At 37.3% G+C, this 21,316-nt stretch overlaps 1 long non-coding RNA gene across 2 annotated transcripts in view; it reads right to left on the bottom strand.

Moving 5' to 3' along the window:
* Window positions 1-21,316, bottom strand: part of LOC144616074 (uncharacterized) — a 142,538-nt gene that overhangs the window by 56,606 nt on the left and 64,616 nt on the right. For both annotated transcript variants that reach the window (XR_014137584.1, XR_014137583.1), the window contains exons 3-5: window positions 18,064-18,124; window positions 3,406-3,474; window positions 2,631-2,677 (exon numbers count right to left, since the gene is read on the bottom strand). This is a non-coding gene — a long non-coding RNA (uncharacterized LOC144616074). The remainder of the gene's footprint in view (window positions 1-2,630; window positions 2,678-3,405; window positions 3,475-18,063; window positions 18,125-21,316) is intronic.

Raw genomic sequence — 21,316 nt, forward strand, 5'->3', positions numbered from 1 at the left:
AGGAAAGTAAATACCTGAAATAAGTAGGAATCTTCAAGCCAGTTTGAAGAGCCAGCCCCCAGAAGCTAAGTATTCCAAATGTCTCTGAAGGAAATGTTTGTGGAGGGAAAAAAATAGAACCTCTCCATGTGTGAGTATATGTCATTATACAACAGTTTGGCTTGTCTAATGTAGCTATTAGTTAAAATATCTTGGCCTTCTTCAACAATTTCAAATTATTAAAAAATATTTTTCTGACAAAATACAGGTTTCACTAAAAAGAAAATTTTATAATAATTCTCTTTCACAAAAAAACATTGTATTTTTCTGAACTGTATAACTGAATTTGTTCAGTGATGTTTCACACTACCTGTGTCTATGATGGCCCTTTTTCTTTTTTATGTTTATGTACATCATTCAAGCTTATTTGCTTCTGTATTATCTTTTGTCTCTTCATTGGAAAATACTGGTATCATTATAAGAGTAGGAGTTTTAGAATCAGATCGATAGATCTTACTTTCAATTTTGCAATTTGCTATGTAAGAGACCCTGGGCCAAATCCTTAACTTCATGGAGCCCCGTTTGTTTGTTTGTTTGTTTGTTTTTAATTTGTAAAATGAGTATAATAATTAACTTATAGGGCCATTGTTAAAGACCAAATGAGAAAACATATGTGAAACTTCTAACGTAGTGTCCTTGTATTAGCCACTCAATGAATGGGAGATGTTCCTTTTGTATGAGGTAGCACAGATATCCTCAATCTAAAAATTAACAACTGTCTAGACTATGAGGGAACATGTAAATATTCATTTGAGAATGACTGTTTCAATTACATATATGCAAACTAAAAATTAAATACAGTATATATTAGACTTCTAATAGCAGGCTCTGAAAAAACTATAATTTAATCGTAAGCCTCATTCCCCCAGAGTTTATAATGTCAGGCCAAAAGAGTTTTGTTTCTGATTCTCTGCCTAGCCTCATCCAGAAAAACATAGCATAGTGACATCATAGGAAGGCCATAATTAGTCATCTACCTTCCCTGGTGACCACTGGTGACATTGTAGAAAAAGGCATTTCTTCTTTTGAGGCATAGAGTGAATGATAATCCATAGAAATTACTGAAAAGTACTTTATAAATATATATGCCTGGTGAAAATGATTAGCAATTGGGGAATACTTATTTAGCATGTGTGAGAGACTATAGGAAAGATGAATGAGATGGAATCTTTGCCTTGGAAGAACTTCAGTTTGCTTTGGAAGACAAGACTTGCTGTTTGAATTGATCTCATTGCATTCTGAAAAACACAATGACCTATTTTTTTTTAAATGAACTAAATTCATGTAAGGAGGGGATGGACATGTTTTGTATACCTCACTTGTGCCAGGCACTTGGCATATATTATCTCCCTTAACCTTCACAGCAATGCTATGAAGTGGATATCATTATTCTCATTTTATAGGTAAGGAAACTGAGGCTCACTTGGCAAGATGACTTGAATAAGGTCATATAACTAGGATGGGTCAATCCCAAGAAGCCAAGTGGGCCAATGTCTCTGGGTCCAATGTCCATGCTATTTTCATTACCACTGAGATGGTCATAGGAAAAATGGAAGAAAAGAAATTGTGAGATAACTTTGAAAGAAAAGTTTACAAATGATTATTACTGCTTAGATATGGATGATATTAATATCCAGACTTTATTAACAAAATTACATAGTGCCTTTACTGAATTTTAATGAAATCTTTTATAAGAAAAGATATGAAAACCCATTGTAAACTACAGATCACTATATAAATCACCATGTAAATACTTGACTTTATTCTTAGTTCAATAAAAGTCAGGGGCACCTGGATGGCTGAGTAGGTTGAGAGTCTGACTCTTGATTTCAGCTAAGGACATGATTCCAGAGTCATGGGATCAAGCCCAGTGTCTGGCTCTCCGCTTAGCTTGGAGTCTGCTTGAGATTCTTCCTCTCTCCCTCTGCCCCTCCCTACACTTGCTCTCTCTCTCTCTAAAAAAAAAAAGAGTCTTACTATAGACTATGTGTGATTGATAAAACATATGTAACTATGTATTTATTCAAATAAATAAAGCTATGATACAAAGTATTTTTCTTTAATCAGAAATGAATTTGAAATAAACAACTAAGGAAAATTACAAAAATTCTACCTTGTTCCAGAACTCTTATTGATGATATTGATGGTCTTTGAAAATAACACGTGTTGTTGAGGATGTGGAGAAATTGGAACCCTTGAGTAATGCTGGTAGGAAGGTAAAATGGTGCAGCCACTGTGGAAAACAGTATGGTGGTTCCGCAGAAAATTTAAAATATAATAACCATATAATCCAGCAATTCTGCTTCTTGATATACATCCAAAGAATTTGAAAGCAGGGTCTTGTAGAGATAGCTGTACATGCATAGCCATGGCAGCATTATTCACAAGAGCCAAAAGGTAGAAGAAGTCAAAGTATCCAATGATTGGTGAACAGATAAAGTGTGGTATATCCATACAATAAACTATTATTCATTTCCTTTATTAAAAAAGGAAATTTTGACACATGCTACAACATGGGTAAACCTTGAGGGCATTATCTTAAGTGAAATAAGGCAGTTGCAAAAAGACAAACACTGTATAAATCCACTTACATGAGGTATATAGAGAAGTCAAATTCAGAGAAACAGAAACACAGGAGCTATGGGGAGGAAGAAATGGAGAATTGTTTAATGGGTATAGAATCTTAGTTTTATAACATGAAAACATTCTGGAGATTGGCTATACAACAATGTGAATATATTTACAACAACTGTACACTTAAAAATGGTTAAGATGGTAAGTTTTATGTTAAGCATATTTACCACAATTAGAAAATATATGATGATAATTAATAGAGTAGAGAGATACATGAATAATGATCATCATATGAATGAATTAATGTAAAAACATTTATAGTGTGAAGGGTTTCTTTTTCTATATTTTTTGGTTGGGGGGAGGTAGTGGCTTATAAAGAAAATATTATATACAATATCGCCCCTTGACATTGCATTAAATTAACCTAGTAGGTACTTTTGGAACATTAAGAAGGGAATAAAATTCTTTTATATATTGCCATTAATTAAATAGCAGCCTTAAATAAGCAGAAATAACACAAATCCTTTGTGTTTTCACAATCACTCAAAAGTAAATTCAAGAATAGAAATCAAGGAGAAAAATATTCAAATGAAGTTATGTAAGGATTATACATTACAAGGCTAATCTACCTGTTACAGAGGTCAAGCTCATTTACTTTCAGTATAATGATGTAGGATTTGCCCTACTAGGTTGCTTAGGTCTACCTTGCTTCTATACTTTTCAGCAGGATAGTTAGAGAGGAATTATTTCGAACTTAACAACATGACAGACCTGAGTGTGAACAAGAATCACCTGGAGAATTTGTGAAACTTGCACATCTCTGGGCACCCTCTCCTTCCACCAGATTCTGATTCAGCAGGTCTAAAGTGAGGCAGAGGAATTTGCATTTTAGCCACACTACAGTCAACAGGGGGAGATTCTTTTTTTTTTTTATGTTTAATTATTTATTTTTGAGAGAGACAGAGACAGAGAGAGAGAGCGTACACAAGTGGGGGAGGGGCAGAGAGACAGGGAGACACAGAATCCGAAGCAGGCTCCAGGCTCTGTCTGAGCTGTCAGTGCAGAACCCGACACAGGGCAGAACCCACAAACCAAGAGATCATGACCTGAGCCGAAGTGGGAAGCTCAACCAGCTGAGCCATCCACATAAGCCTGCAGGGGGAGGTTCTGATGCTTGAAGTTCACAGACCATACTTTGAGATAAACTGCATTGCAAATGATTTAAGTAAAAATAACTATCCCACATGTAGCTTGAATGTCCAGATACAGCTGCTAAATGGTCAATTTAATAAGAAGATTCTTTTTAGTATCAAAAGGAAAATCCATATCTTGTGATATTTATCTTCTAAACAAGGTCTCCAACAAATTGATCATGAGTCGCAGGTCAGACTTGAGGGCTTAGATGGCTGAGTCTGTGACATGAACTTGAAGATTCCCAGCAGTCAGCAGTGTTGCCCATTAGCTCTTTTGCTTGAAACTTCTCTACTCTCCCCATATCCATAACAGATCATTTTAAGAAATTTAAGTTAGTTTGGGTATGTCTGCTGTGTCCTCTGAAATGACCAAAGGATATGAAGGAAAGAAGGCAGACCTGTCAATGAATTTTAGAGCTCAAAGTTGATGCTTAGGGTTAGAGGTCTAACCCTCTAAATTTACAGATAAGAAAACAGGCAGCAAAAAGTAAGCAAAAATATAAGCAACTTACTGAAAACCACATTAGTGGGTTTTCCTGGACCCTACCTCAAATAATAGTCTCATACTTTATTTTATTTTATTTTATTTTATTTTATTTTATTTTATTTTATTTTATTTTAGAGAGAGAGTAGAAGAGAGGGGCAGAGGGAGAGAGAGAGCGAATTCCAAGCAGGCTCTACGCTCAGCACAGAGCCTGATGTGGGGCTCGATCCTGTGACCCTGGGATCATGACCTGAGCCAAAATCAAGAGTCAGATGCCATCCAGGCACCCCAGTATCACCCTTTTAATTCCTTCTATAATGTTGGACTGCTATCCTTCCAAACACAATTATACACAAGGAGTAAACCAATTATATACATCTTTTATATTGCATGAATGGCAAAAGGAATTCTCACAAGGATCCAGCAATCTGCCTGACAATTATGTTATTTAAAATTTTAAACTAACCTCTTTTTTTCTATGTCTTCACTGGTCATGAATAATGACAGAGATGCAAATTTACTAAAATTTCACATGTTATGGAAATAAGCCTGGTAGGTGAACAACAACAAAATGGTGACAAATACTCTCACATTTGAAGGAAACTCATTGATCTTTTTGTTGATAAAGTATACCATTTGTTTTTCATTGCTCCTAGGTTTTTATACTGTTTCAATCAGTGGCTGTTTCAATCAGTGGCTGATTTGATAAATAACTACCAATTGTAGCAATGATAACAGTCTGACAGGAAGAAAAGCAGCAGCCATTTTATATAGTCAAGGACCAGAAAATGAAATCTATGCTCTTTTTGCAATTGAATAAGCAGATCACAATGAAAATGGCATAAGTATCAATAAAATTAAAAATTAATTGATTCCTAGATTCAAGGCTGGGTGCTTCTTGTAAGCCACTCATACCCTTTCATGAAATAAATCAAAACATAAATAAATGCATGCACACACATACTCATTCATACATGTATATATAACTTTTTCTCTTTCATTTCATGATCCTTCATTCAATTCACTCAACAAATATTTCTTGGGGGTGCCTGGGTGGCTTAGTCAGTTAAGCATTGGACTTTGGCTCAGGTCATGATCTCATATTTCATGAGTTTGAGCCCTGTGTCAGGCCTGCATTAACAGTGTGGAGTCTGCTTGGGACTCTCTATCTGTCTGTCTGTCTCTGCCTCTCCCCCACTTGCTTTCTCTCTCTCTAAAAATAAATAAATAAACTTAAAAATAAATATTTATTGAGTGCCTACCAAGTGCCAGGCCTAGTGTAACATAGGAGCCAGCAAAACATACCAGGTTGCTGGCCTTGTGAAGCTGATAACCCAGAGGGAGGAACACAGACAATGGTAAGAAAACCAACAGATATGCAAGTAATGTCAGAAAGTAATAAAATCTCTGAAAGGTTTGATAAAGTCATGTGGCAGACTGGGTGGAAAGAGGTCATTTTGATGGGAGGGCCTGTCTGAGAGGCGGTATATGAGCCTGAGATGGGAACAATGAGAAAGGGCCTGCCAGCATGAAGTGTGTGGGAAGAGCATCCAGGCAGAGCACACAGCAAGTACAGTGGTCAGCGTGGAGGCAAGAATAAACTGGCCAGTGAGCACAGGGAGTGGGCCAAGTGAGTGGGGGATGAAGTTGGCAAGGGAGGCAGCTGCTGTATCGTGCTGGGCTCTAGGGATTATTCTGATGCTACGTAAGCAGTAAGAGTCAGTCAGAGCTTGGATCTTATAGTCCCTTTGTTCTTCACTCTGGTTCAGTGGGGAGCATGGGAGAGAATTGCCACTCACCCACATAAAACACAAGCTGACCAAGCTCTGAAAGCATGGAAGAGGTGACCACATCACATCTCTCACTCTGCCTTCCTGGATGTGGCTGCTTCCTGGGGTTCTCTTTTTCTTTTCCTTTTCTTTTTTCTTTTCTTTTCTTTTCTTTTCTTTTCTTTTCTTTTCTTTTCTTTCCTTTCCTTTTCTTTTCTTTCCTTTTTAAGTTTATTTATTTATTTTGAGAGAGAGAGAGAGAGAGAGAGGAAGAGAGAGAATCCCAAACAGGCTCCATGTGAGTTTGGAGATCATGACCTGAGCTGAAATCGAGTCAGACGCTTAACTGACTGAGCCACCCAGGCACCCCTGGGGCTCTCTTGCTCTGATTTCTATCACTCCCATCTTGTCTAAGTCCCTGAAGTGTGGTGTTCCATACATGGACAAAGAAATACTCCTGCCCTTGTTTCTCTTTGGCAAACACTCCTGCCCTTATATGAGATGAGTAAACATTTTTAAAGGAATAGGTTACTAAATGTCAAGAGGAAAATAGACTTCCAATTTATAGGTTTCTGAATATGAGATCCATCCATGCTCATTTATCCAGGCTCAGTGGACTGGCACAGATCCTCAAATATCTTGCCCAGCTTTTGTTGGACCCAAATCCCACCTGTCATTTGGCATTGGATATTGGAGACCTGTCTGGCTTCGTGATCCTGGAAGATGGTCTAACTGTTCAGTCTGTGTCATTCTGAAACAAGTTCCCAAAAGAATTTAATTAAACTTTGATTATGTAGTAAGGGAAACTGTTTCCTTCTGATATATAAAAGAAGACATGCACCTACCCTTCAGAGTTTACTGTGGGGATAATAAATTAAATTAACTCCATAGACCTCTCAGGAGGATTGACCTAATTGCATTATTCTCAACTTTCATATTTTAAGTATCTAAACAAGCAAAAGGCAATTCAAGGCCATCTGAATCAGGTGCAGAATGTGAGATTTAAGACTGGAATAATAAAAGTTCAGAGGGGAAAAACGGCATGGGGCAGTGTGGGTCAGCATAAAGGCCTCACAGAGGAAATAGATTTTGAGTTGGACCCTAGTACTTCACTAGTATATATCCTAATGACAAAAAGAATTGCAAAGTAATCTTAAATTGCATTCAGGAATCTTATTGTTAGTAATAATAATGGCATCATTATTTTGAAAGTATTCCATATACTGTAGGATAAAACAAATAAATATCTTGTTAGTGTCATTAGGAACCAAGATGTTGATTGTAATATAAAATAATACAAGAATAAAATCAAACATGTTAAGTAATCTTAGCCTTGAACTAGAGATACCAGTATGAACTATGGGATTGTTTCCTGTTAAAGGAAAGCACATATTTTCTAGCTCTCTACACTGTAAAGGCCTAGAAGCAATGATAAATCAATATCAAAGAGCACCCTTAGTTCTCAGATTGTGATTTCTAGGTATTATTTCTTACCAAATGGAACTAGATATATTAAAGGAAGAAATATCTAGCTCCAGGTCTGGAGGAGGAAAGATACAAAATGAGGCTGGGACATCTTATTATGTCAGAAAGAAAGGAAACATTTCAAAACTACTGGGTTATCCCCAAAGGCATAGGAACCAATATGGAGTTAAAGTGATTTTATTTCAGGGGTTACAATTAGGCACCAAAAGAGTGATGACTGCAATAGATCGATATACCATTATTAGAGAGCTGAGGTCATATGATAACCAGGTAAGCTTAATTCTAAAAGGTAAAGATCCCCTCCAAAGACAGATGAGCTGACAGAGTGTGGGAGGATGAGGTAGCTGTCCAAAAAGCAGGTAAAAAGAAAACAGCTGAAATTTCAAAGAATTCATAAAGTCTGAGTGTGGACTAGCTTAACACTTAAGAATCTCTAGGAACCCCATACACAAAAGGCGTCTGAACTTTCTCACCAGCTATTTCCATGGGCATCTACATCAAAACTCATCTACTTCAAAGACCTTTGTCTCATAAAAAGCAAAAACATTAGCTTCCAGCAGAAGAAAAGGAAACATTCCACCTCATGGTTCCAGACAAAGACCTGATGCCTTTGGAAGAGAAATAGGAAAACTTCCAACCTCCCACACTGCAGGAGCATGTTCTTTACCACTAAGGAAGATATAGAAATAAAGGCTATATACTGCTGGAAACAGGGAAGAAAACCTACTCAGGTCTAGGATCCTATGCTGATATAAAGAAAAGGTCTTCAACTGTTGGAGGTGAGGTGAGAAACTTGCTCCTGCCAGACTTCCCCACCAACACAAAGCAAAGTGTATTGCCATGAAAATGCAGAAAGGCTAAGAAAATCTTAGCGCCTAGGCCCAGGCACACAGCACTTATCCATCACTGAAAACAGAGCAGGAGAACTGAGAAAGCCCATGTCCGCACCATAATTATTGCACTAAGTAACAAGCCATAACAGTATGCCACTTTATGGGAAATGGGGGCACAAGAGCAAGAAGAGAAGAACTCTTTGCAGCACAAGTATGGAGGGCCCTCTGAAGGCTGAGGGTAGAGCAGGAAAATTAAGAAAACAACCCTTTTTTCATGTCAGGTTCCATACCAACCACAAGTATCACTAATTCTCTGATGGAGGAATTTGAAGTCTATGTTGTACTTAAGATAAGTACAGCAACAATAAACCCAGCTAAACTACTGACTAACCTGACAGAAGAAGGAACACATCCATTTCCAGATGTAACTACCTCTTACCTTTGTCTCTGATGTTGTTTTACACAAAAAGCAACTAAAACCAAGTCATTGCCAAGAGCTAAAGCAGGCAACAGAGGCAGAAACAGAGATGCCACCGAGGTTAAAACTAATGGATAGAGACTGAAATAATTATGGTTAATATGTTAAATTTTCTAGTAGAAACAGTAGCCAGCTTGAATAATAGATGGAGAATTTTAGCAAAGAGGGAATATATATAAAACAAATAGAAATTCTAGAAATAAAAAAAGCACAGTATCTGAGTTGAAAAATTCTTTCAGTGGACCAGTAGGCAAGTGAATGTAGCAGAGATGAAAGAATCAGTGAACTTGAAGATAAATCAGCAGAAATTATCCCAATTTAAACACAAGGTGAAAACAAAATGGGGGAGAAAACAAACAGCAATAACAAAAACAACAAAAAAACCCAGAACCCTGGACATCCAGGAGTTCTGGGGATGATATTGAATGGTCTAATATGCATGTAATGGATGTTCAACAGAAATATTTGAAGGGGTAATGGCTGAGAATTTTTCCAAAACTAATAACAACAACAAACACAAATCCAAAAAGTTCAGAGAACTCCAAGTGAGAAAAACTGGAAAAAAAATATACTGGATCAAATTACAGCCAAAAGGCCAAAAGCCAAAGGAAAAAAAATATTGAAGACAGGAAGAAAAAAAAAAGCATTACATACAGGGAACAAAGATATGAATGACCGCAGACTGTCAGAAACTATGTAAATCAAAATGCAATATAGAAACATCTTCAAAATATTTAAAGAAACAATAACTTAAAGTTAACCTGTAATTCCAGAAATCTATATCCAGTTAAAATATATTTCAAAATGAAGGTGAGAAATGGGACTTCTGGAATGATGGAGTAAGGACCTCAACTGTCTGGCAAAACGATTCGACTGGTGAAAAATAATTTTCATTTATTTAAAGACTCTAGAAATTGTCATAAGAGCATACAGCAAATGGAGAAACATTCTTTCAAGGAAATCTGCTAAATATCAGTAAAAATAGTAGTATTTTAACCATAGGCTACTTTGCTATTCCCCCAGCTCTTCATTACAGAAGCTCTATTCGGTGCAGCCAAGAAAATGGTAGTTTCATCTCCCTGCCAGCTCCCAGTCTGGAACTACAGTTCCATCCCAGGATGGGCAGGGTGCAGATGTCTCTCATCTATTCTAGGAAGCTCTATTCTAGGCAGGTGTGGCTAAGAGGTTCAGGTCTCTCCTCCTCCACCCAGCTCCCCATTCATAAGGCAGAAGCTCCACCCCAGACACAGAAGGCCAAATATACTGGGTCCCCAATCACTCCCACCCCAGTTCACTCATAGGGTGGAGGTTCCATGCTTTGAGGGGCACACCAAGAAGACCAAGGCTGCCAACTTCTCCCTCTGCCATCTCAGTGCATACTCATAGAGCAAGGGTGTCCTTCTAGGGAAAGCAGGGTCTCACATCCAATTATGGTAGAGTGGTACAGGGGTTCTGCCCTGGAGGAAAGGCAGGCCATGTTGACAAAGAGCTGTGCAGCTCTGTCTCAAAAGACTGACTTTATTTGGAACTAAGAGCAAAGAACTCCATGCCTAAGGGCATTGTAGAAAAACAATACAGATCTTAGTGGAGGGCAATTAAGAAGTGGCTGGCAGCTCCTTGATGTAGCAAAACAGCAGAGCAGCTAGATGTTTAATGGAGAGAATCAAGGAAAGAGGCAGCCAACAAGAGGTGTCCTGGGTCAGAGTCAACTCTGGGGGTTGGGAAGGCTGTGCATATACACTAGGCTCCCCCCACTCCGAGCCATCAGGACATAGGGCAAACTTGAAAGCATTCCCCAAGTTGGACACAGATTCATCAACACAGGGCAGAAATCACTGGCACAAGGGTCTTCAACATAACCTCTGACCAAACAGACTGAACAATGAGCTGCTTTTAGGGGCAACTCCTAGGAAAACAGGCTTAAATATAACACCACAGTCATCCCTTGGCAGTCTGACAGGTTGTACTTGCCAAAGGTTCTATCCTCGGTAAGAGCAAATACAACTAGAAATAAGAAGCTTAATTCTCCTTGTCGAAACCAAGGGAAGAGATCTCTCTTGCTTCTTCTTCCTCTTTTTTTTTTTTTTAAGGTCATTTACTTTAGAAAACTTACAACTGTGAGTACTTTCTCCTCTCTTTGAAATGTATATAAATCCTTTTGGAGACTAGATCAGCCTTTTCTACTCTGTGACCCAAGAATGTCTTTTCTCAAGATGGGAGCCATCTCTGAAATGTACATATCAAGGGAGAGAACACTCCTGTCTCCCAGCTTCTGTGGGCAAGTAGGAGCCTAAATTCAGGGGGGCCTCGTTCCACGTTGCAAAACTACATCCTGTCATAAAGAGATAAGAAGTTTGTTTTCCTCCTGGATAAAACCCATTAGTCAACACAAATGGTCACTCCAATTACCAGCTAAAACGAGTATGAATTATGTGCGCTAAAGGTGCTGTGGAGTCCTCTTACTTGACAAGACGTGCATTGTGGTATCTTCTTGACTACATATAAGGGTGAGATCTCTTTCAGCCTTTTGCAATCCCTTAATGGATTGCCTGTGATGTACATCACAGTCTGGCTTAATGCTTATTCAATAATAAAACTGTTGGGGTGCCTCGCTGTCTCAGTTGGTTAAGTGTCCGACTTTGGCTCAGGTCATGATCTCACGGTTTGTGAGTTCAAGCTCCGTGTTGAACTCTGTGCTGACAGCTCAGAGCCTGGAGCCTGCTTCAGATTCTGTGTCTCTCTCTCTCTCTGTCCCTCCCCTGTTCATGCTGTCTCTCTCTCTAAACATTAAAATAAAAATAAAAATAAACATTAAAAAATAAAATAAACATAAAAAAATATAACAAAACTTATTTTCTCTCTCTACTATACCTGTGGAGAAGTTTTCTCAGTTGAGAGATTTTGTTTTTAATTATATTGCCCTACCCGCTTTCAGGAGCAATCAGGGAGGGAAGCTCCAAGCTACCAGCTCCTGGCTGAAAAGGTACAACGACAACAAAAGTTAACTCCCTGAATTTGAGCAGTAGAGCGGCCTCCAAGCCACACACACATCCAATGGTAAAAGCTAAACCTCTAAGTGGCTTTGAAGGCTTAAGCACAAACTTTGACCAACTCTGTCCTTTTTCAAGATTGTTTTGGCTATTCTGAGTCCTTGGAATTTCTCAAGGATATTTTGAAAACAACTTAAGCAAAGCACCTATTAAGGAATGGTCATATAACCTCAAACCTAACAGGACATCAGCAAACACCACAATGTGTATAGTATATTTTAAAATAGTTTTACAAACTACTTGCTCTGTTTATGAATGAGCAAACATGTACTCTTCCGGGAAGCTCTCTTTCTTCACTGCCTATCCAACCCTTCTCCATTCGTTAAGATTCAGTTCACATTCTATCTGGCCGCTCCAGGTCACATTACTGCCCTTCCCTAAACAGCTACCTCTCTACCGTTTATGTACATTAGGCACATTATGTACATTACTTATGTAAATAAGTAAATATGGTTTTATTCTCCAATTGTGGCAGCAAAACTTCTCAAGGATAGAGACAATGCCATAATCTTTCTTTTTTTTTTTTTCCCTACTTGCTTTAGCTTGAACATTCAATCTACATTTGTTGGATTGAATAATAGTCTTTTAAGTTTTTCTCAAACTAGGGCACCTGAGTGGCTCAGTTGGTCTGATTTTGGCTCAGGTTGTGAACTTGTGGTTTGTGGGCTGGAGCCCCGCTTTGGGCTCTGTGCTGCCAGCTCAGAGTCTGGAGACTGCTTCAGATTCTGTGTCTCCCTCTCTCTCTGCCCTTCCCATACTCGTTCTCTCTCTCTCTCTCTCTCTCTCTCTGTCTCAAAATAAATAAATTAACATTTTTAAAAATTCAAAGTTTTTCTCAAACCATGTGATACATTTATATCTTAAACAAAAAACATATTTTCTTAATCAGACAATCTAGCCTAATGTTGGGCATAGTAGTATGCAACTAATAGCTTTGTTAAATTTAATTAGGAGGTGAGGGGTTGCAACTAATATCCTGTACATTTTTCTTTGTGCCAGGTAATGACCTTGGTGCTTTGTATGAATAATTTTATTTAATTAAATGTAATAAAATGTGAATCACATGTAAACATTATTACACATTTGGAATGTGAAAATAAGATAGGTTATTTTTATCAATTTAAAAGTGTTGGTTAAACTAATTTACACAAGTGACCATTCCTCAGAATCCGAAATTGCTGTTTTGACCCCACCCCACACCACAAAAATATCAAGCTTAAAATATTCAATTCACTTTATAACATTGCTAGGAATATTCTCCATTAATTTATAATGATAATTATTTTTAAAATACACTTACAAAAGATATTATAATTGTTCTGAAAAGGCTTTCATTTTATGCATTTAAATTATGCCATGTAGTAAATAATAATTTACTTCAAAGCAATTATTTTATCTCTTTCTGTGGTATCTTCCCTTGTTCCTGATAGTTTGTTTTGTTCATATTAGATTCAGATGACTGTCAAAATATGTAACCGTAGATGCCAGAAATAGTTTTAAAATCAGGACAGAGAGTAGAAATTTTTTTACTATTTTTCTACAAAAATAGTTACTGGAACATATTTTCTACAAAAATAGTTATTTGCTAAAAATATTCATTGTGAAATGTGGTAGAATGATTTAATGTTGGAACAACAGCTTTAACTCAAATACTGTTGGCATCAGTAAGTGCATGAGTCATTAAATGGAATAAAAAAGGTATAGCACTTATCATTATTGAATTATTAACAAATTTCAGAAAGATACAAATTTAAACAAAGTAGCTTATAGTGTACTTGTATGCCTCATAATATTTGGCACATTGTAACACTTAATAAATGGAACCTTTTTAAAATCACATTACTCGGGGAGCCTGGGTGGCTCAGTCGGTTAAGCATACGTCTTCGGCTCAGGTCATGATCTCGCGGTCCATGAGTTCAAGCCCCACATCAGGCTCTGTGCTGACAGCTCAGAGCCTGGAGCCTGTTTCAGATTCTGTGTCTCCCTCTCTCTCTGACCCTCCCCCATTCATGCTGTCTCTCCCTGTCTCAAAAATAAATAAACGTTAAAAAAATAAAATAAAATAAAATAAAATAAAATCACATTACTATATGACTGTCAACATTTCCAATGGTGAGATTGAATGAGTGATAGGGATAAGTTACTTACATGTTAGTCTTTTATAACAGGCTCAACTATCACCTTCTGCAAATATTTACTCGTGCATAGACCTATCATCTGGATCTCTGCCTTCATGTTTACATAGTGTTCTCCCTGTGTTAGTGCCTGTCTCTAAAATTTCCCTTTTTATTTTTAAAAAAATTTTTTTAATGTTTATTTATTTTTGAGACAGAGAGAGGCAGAGCATCAACAGGGGAGGGTCAGAGAGAGAGGGAGACACAGAATCTGAAACAGGCTCCAGGCTCTGAGCTGTCAGCACAGAGCCTGATGTGGGGCTCGAACTCATGGACCACGAGATCATGACCTGAGCCGAAGACGTATGCTTAACCGACTGAGCCACCCAGGTGACCCTAAATTTTCCCTTTTTATAAGGACACCAGTCATATTGGATTAGGGTCCACTCTAAAAATTTCATTTTAACTTACCTCTGTAATGACCCTATATCCCAATAAGGTCATATTCGGAGGTACTGGGGGTTAAGACTTCAATGTATAAATTTGGGGGGAACACAACCCAACCAACAACACTAGGGTTATTGCCACTAATACAGCTTTTTGGATGTCCTAAATATCCTTGAATTTCATAAGTGTCTTTGATACCAAGTGTCTTTCATGCCAAGTCTATAAAATATTTCCATTAGTACTACCTCTACTTAAAGATAAATATCTTAATTCAGCATGCAAACAACTGGGATTTAGCATATTAATTTAAGAAGACAATTATTAATCTAGTGTAACCACTTTATGGGCATTGGTGGGGGATAAATCTTTATACGTGCTATGGCATTATGGAAACAGCTGTGGCATTATTGAGGTCAGGAAATACAGAGCCAGGTCCTAACTCTGACATTCACTCACCACGGGCCATTTACCATCTGGACTGCTACTGCCTCTTCTCATCAAAAAGTTTATATGGTCTCTAAATTCCAGAAGATTCTCTGATTCCTATTCTATCTTGTTACGCTCTGTTTTGTATTATTCTTTCCTATCCCCAGACAAATATGAGCAACAGAGAGGTAAATGACATCGATAGACAAGCATATTTGCAGCACCTGTTCACAAACAGATTTTTAGAAATGGAAGACTCATCTACAGCCCTCACTTAACAAACAAACGAACAAAAAAAAGAAGCCTAGAGAGGTTAAGTGCCTTGTCCGAAGACACACATACATCATTTCTAGCTTGGATAATTTCAAACAGGGCAGTAGTCCTTAAATTAAATCCACAGATCTCAGGGGGCCCATGGATGAACTTCTAAGGTCTATATTCCTCCTGAGAGTCTGTGCAAAATCTTGCGTGAATATGCATGTATATGTTTTTTTTTTTTTTTCTGTTGAAAGGCATCCCTAGCTTTCACCAAAATTTCAAAGAGATCTATTTTTGTTCAAATAAATCCGTAGCTCCCATTCCCTCAATGCCTGGCATACAAGAGATAATTGGTAAACATTAGTTGACGTATGTATATTGAGTTCTTGACCAAGAAAAAGTTTATAACCACTGAAATAGAGTAAAACAGAGTAGAGTCATTCTCTGGAAATAATCCTCGGTGTCTCCTGCTCTCATAATGCTCTACCTGTGTGGAGTCTTTCATCATGCTGCAGTTCCAAATCCTGGATGAATTATATGGTAGTGTGCTTGCCTATTAAGCCAATTAAGAAAGATATTTAAATCACAATTTCATCTCCTTTAGGAAATTATCCATCTTTTTATTTAACTTTACCACTCCATTTAATTAACAAGGTTTAATGGAAGTTAATAAATGATATATTAATTAATTTAGGAAGTTACTCTGCCCTTATTAAAGTAATTCAAATTTTTAAATGCTTGTAATTTTCATTGGTTCCATCAAGTAAAACATACTATATTCATTTAAATCTGAGTTACCTTACTTTACCATTAGTCCAAGTCCCAGGAAAAATCCCCAGTGTATTTAGGACATGTGCTGGAACAATGATCAAAACAGTGACTTTGAAAAAGGCAGGGTAATGCCTTGGGCACAAGACATGTAGTATTATAGCAGAGAGCAGCAGTGCCATAGAGTAGGTGTTTAATAAACATCTGACAAATCATTGAAAGAAAAAAGAAGTAGCTAATGCTCCCAGGAAGACAAAAGACTCTCTTGAACAGGGAGCCATCAACCTTAGGAGCAGGTGATAGGACATCTATCAGTGGGTTATGGAGTGTGATATAATGGTAGAATCCTTATCTGAAAGAGCATGTGTTTTTATGGGACCTTAAGAAATGGCACAAACCTGGTGATGATCAATGTGGACATCAAATACAACTGTCTGTATATAGTTATTAAACATTTCTTTTTGATAATTTATTACTAAGGACTTGCAAATATGGAATCAACCCAAAGTTCCAAGAATTGGGACCTCAAGACAGAAGAAGTATAATACTCTGCAAGAAGCAGCCCAGGCCATCTGTGCCACAGATGTGTATAACAATGAATTAAAAACCCACAAATGTTATTTGTAATAATTTATACTCTTCAGAAGCATTTACAAATGATGATTCACTTTGTCAATTAAGATTAAAAGCTCTCTTCCTTAGAAAATTAGGTCTTACTCATACTTGTGCCCCAATTCCAGCAAAGAGTAGCTGCTTAAAAATGACTGGATTTATACTTACAAATTTATTTATAAGTATGATTTATAGTTATAAATTAAGTATAATAGTGTTATTAAATATAATCTAGAAAGATCCTACAAAGTCTTGCTATTTTTCTTATCTAGCTTGCTAAGGTACCTTATATCACAGAGTAGATTTCTCAGTCTTAAAAACTTCCTGAAAGAGTAAATTATCAGTTTGACATCTAGGTACCACCTAAGCCTTAAAGAAATTAACACAGTAGTTTGGGCTACTCCCTTGGTGAGTGCCAAGATGACAAAGACCTTCCTCTGTCTTTATACTCCCCGGCACAAAGATCCTTGATATTTTAGAAAAGACTCAGACTTTCAATGAGATCATATTTAAACCATTTATCTTATCTGCAGTTGACATTTCTTTGTGTGGAGAGTTATTTTCCTAGCAGCCGAGAATGAAATCTTGGCAAAAACTATGGATGCTTGAATAAGATATATTGTTGTTGCAAATTCTATTTTAAACTTATTTACATTATAATCTGTTCCTTAGGTGGAATACTAGGGACTTCTTAAAATGATGTTTTAGGAGGACAGTAAATTAAAAAGGAAGTGCTATTTTAATTTTTTTTCTTTTTCATGGTATATTGAAAAACATTTTATGTAATTAATAAAAATAAATATAATGTGGTGGATAGAAACCCAGAATTGGTGGGTTGCAATTCAGAAATACATTCCAGTGTTGGTGCAACATTATTACACAGAAAGATTTTTCCTTTCCAAACTTCTTCCCAGCTACATCAAGAGTTCTACTTGGTGGAAGAACAGTATAGACATTTTTCAGCGTGGAAGAACCTGTCTAAATTACCACAGGAACATATGAATATTTCCTCATAGTTCATCTGAGCAATTACTGACAACAACCCTGAATAAAGACTATGGATAACTGAGTATGAAAGACACTTGGAGTTCTTAAATACATCATCTTCTATACTGACATATAGAGATTATTTAACTTATAACTTCAAAAAAGGAGTTGATACTACGAACCATCTCATGTCATTGGGTAATTTGTGGTCAGGTTCAACTAGTCCCCTAGAGCTGATCACAAATATCAAAGTCACTTATGGTGTATAATCATTGATTGTAGCTCCCTGACAGATTTTTTTTTAAGTGTACTTATTTATTTGAGAGAGAGACAGTGCAAGTAGGGGAGAAGCCGAGAGAGAGAGAATCCCAAGCAAGCTCTGCACTGTCAGTGCAGAGCCCGACGTGGGACACGAACCCACAAAAGGCTGTGAGATCATGACCTGAGCAGAAACTAAGAGTCCAACCTTTAACCGACTGAGCCACCCAGGCGCCCTCCCTGCCAGAACTTTAACTGAAAAAGTTAATGCTTCTGTTGTGTACTTACAAATGTGATGAATACAAGGAAATGAGAATTTAAGTTGTCAGAGATGGTGGTTTTTCCAGCCCTGAAAGAAAAGGGGGTGTGGAATTCAGAGACTGCTAAAATAATTTTATTTACTCATATAAAATGATTATTATGTGCTAGGCTAAAGATAAAATGAGCAAGACAGAGATAACTTCTAATTGTATAGAGTTTTATGTATTTTTCACTCACAAGTAATTCTTGCACATTGTCTATGTATCAACATTGTAGATTTGGTGGTGGTGGGAAAGTGGAAGGAACCCATTGTGCCTAGTCTTGAAAAGTAACAATAAGGGGCGCCTGGGTGGCTCAGTCGGTTGAGCGTCTGTCTTCGGCTCAGGTCATGATCTCACAGTTTGTGAGTTTGAGCCCCGTGTTGGGCTCTGTGCTGACAGCTCAGAGCCTGGAACCTGTTTCAGATTCTGTGTCTCCCTCTCTCTCTGCTCCTCCCCTGCTCATGCTCTGTCTCTCTCTTTCTCTCTCTCAAAAATAAATAAACATTAAAAAAATTAAAAAAAAAAAGAAAAGTAACAATAAAATCTATTTGTGTTGGAGATATTGAGGAAACAACACCATTTAAAAAATGAAAGGAGACAACTACCAGATACAATTTCAGTAAATGTGCAGTGAGTGGTGTAGGCAGAATAACTTGAGGTAAGATTATTTAAGTAGATGAGTTTGACTTCAGTGCTCTGATATGTATTTCCTTTCTTTGGGTGTCTCTGAAGCTCCCTGGCACTTTGCTAAGGTTTCCCCTTGATATTCACCATCCGTAGCCTTGGAGCCAATCCAAGGCCAAATAACTACAGTAATTTCATAAACTAATTTCTACCAAAGTGTCATGGGAAATAATTTAGGGCTATTCTACTAAATAAAAAAATTAGAATTTTAACTTCAGCCCTATAGGGACACCTGGAATAACAACAATGCCTTGTATCTTCATTGTGCTAAGTTATTTACAACATCAATGTAAGGTAGAATGTTAAGCAGTAAAGGGCTATGGAGATGAGTAAGATGTTAACTCCGTCTATGAAGGGCCTCATTGCTGACCTTAGCTATGCACATCTCAAGCCGACACTGCTATAACTAACTTGTACTAATATTAATTTTCCTGTTAATTTGCTTGCTTCCATTTTTTCTACTTTAAATGTGTCATTTTGTTGTTTCACCTGTTACATTGTAACTTCCTAAGGAACTTTCCATCTCCTTGAAACCAGAAACCATGTACTCCAGCCTTTTAGTCCTTTTTTTTTTTTACTCTCTTTATTCTATCCCCCCCGGTCCCCAAGACAGTACATTTTAAGCTATGGTTTTCTATCAATTAACAGATCATGAAAGCAATTTTGTAAGTCTCCTATCAACATCTTCAAATGAAATAGAATAGAACCTAAGAAAATGGAAAATTTCTGAGTGCCTCTACCCAAGGTGAGGGTAAGGATCTTGGTAAAACTCTGACACAGTGAGGGCTGTGTGTCAATGTGTGTTAGGCTGTGATATAAAATGTAGCTCTTACTAAGTTGTGGTCAGAACACCTTGGGAAACATGGCCAGGTGTTTACTCAGTATTTGCCTAAAACTTTTTTGCAAATTTATTTGGATCCCTCTAGCAGTCACTCCCAGGTTCCTGACTTATTTCCCTTTGGATTTGCTGGTGGTTTCCCTTATTTGTTCCAAGCATCACCTAATGACCTCTTGGATTCGACTCTGCCTGACCTTTGGATCATAGGCTGACCCTGCACACTGCTGTCCACATCAACCCAGCCTGCCTGGATGCCTCTTGACATTCTTCCACCCCACACTGTACCAGATGCCCCCTGGCCTCAGGAAAAAGCCCAAAAATGATGATGGCAAATATCCTAGTATACGTAAATGCATATACCTGCCTCTTTTAGGGGTAGCATCTAATACCTTCTTGCTATGTTAAAGTAACTGACTTTACTACCTAAGGGGGAAAAAGACTCAGGAAATTAACATTGCTTAGAGTTGCCTGGGAGTAAAATTCTAATTCATGGAAGAGCACTTAAACTCATGATCTTAAATTAGCAACTTAGCCAAATTTTGAAAGTAGAGCAGCAAAAATTCAGCATTTTTGAAGAAATAAGTCCTGTGAGAAAAAATCCTAATTACTAGTTATTATCTGAGGTGATAGTTATTATAATAAAAATACTATTTTAAAAGGTCTATTAGAAACAAAATTATACTGAAATTATACTTTTCCTTATTCTTGCTTCATACATAAAGATATCAATTGAAAATTAAAGTAAATATTTTTATGTTTAAAAAAAGCTCCTAATGCAAATGCTTTGCCTTTAAAACGGTCTAAAAGGGACTTTCCTCCATAATTATTTTGGTTAAAATACAGAAACTAGGTACCAGTTAGGGGAAAATCTGTAGCTTTTTACATTGCTATGGTAATAATCTACATTTTCACATATTTGTACAGTCATAACATTCCACCCATAGTTTGCCCTGGAGCCATAAATGACTAGGTTGGTGCCATCAGCTGCTCTTATGACATTTGGAAAATGATGATCATTATCTTATTTACTGCCATTTAGCCAATGTAGAGAAAACAGCTTATAAATGAGGTTTCTTTTACAGAGGCAGCTGTAACTAATGAAGAACATTAGGGATTTTACCAGATAATGTATATTAAGTACTCACAAGCTGGAATGGAAATTCCATGGAAAAATTGAGGGATACCCCGTCTTCCTAGCGTAATTATATGAGTGGTCTTATAGTCTTGGCACAGAAACCCTTAAACCTTGAAGAAATCTTGGTAAAGAGCTACCGAGATATCTGTGAAGTTAGAAAGGAAGTCCTTTAATGAAAAATCCTAGCATGGTTGAGAATACACTGTTGCTCATCTTCTAGCAACAACACTAGTAAGAGTGGGTAAATTAGTGAGAAGATAGGTGGGTAGGGAGCTAAACTACTAATACCAAACTTCTAATAATGGTTTGAAGCTAGTCTCTGAGTACTTCTGAGGGTTGAACTGGTCCATAAGTCACAGGCTTGCCCTGACTCAATTCTGTGTTCCAGGAGAGCAGAGACCATCTGGCATGTGGGACATGGCAAGTATCCACTAAATGTTTGTAACAGTTGGCTTTATCTTATAGTCCTATCTTTATTTTGCTTTCATTATCATTTTCTGACTTATATTTCTTCTACAGGCTTCCTTTGTGGAAGGGACAGGAGGATTATCAATAAATATTACATAGAGACATGTTAAATGT

This window comes from Panthera onca, chromosome B1 (genome assembly GCF_046562875.1).
Source record: "Panthera onca isolate mPanOnc1 chromosome B1, mPanOnc1 haplotype 2, whole genome shotgun sequence".
NCBI lineage: Eukaryota > Metazoa > Chordata > Mammalia > Carnivora > Felidae > Panthera > Panthera onca.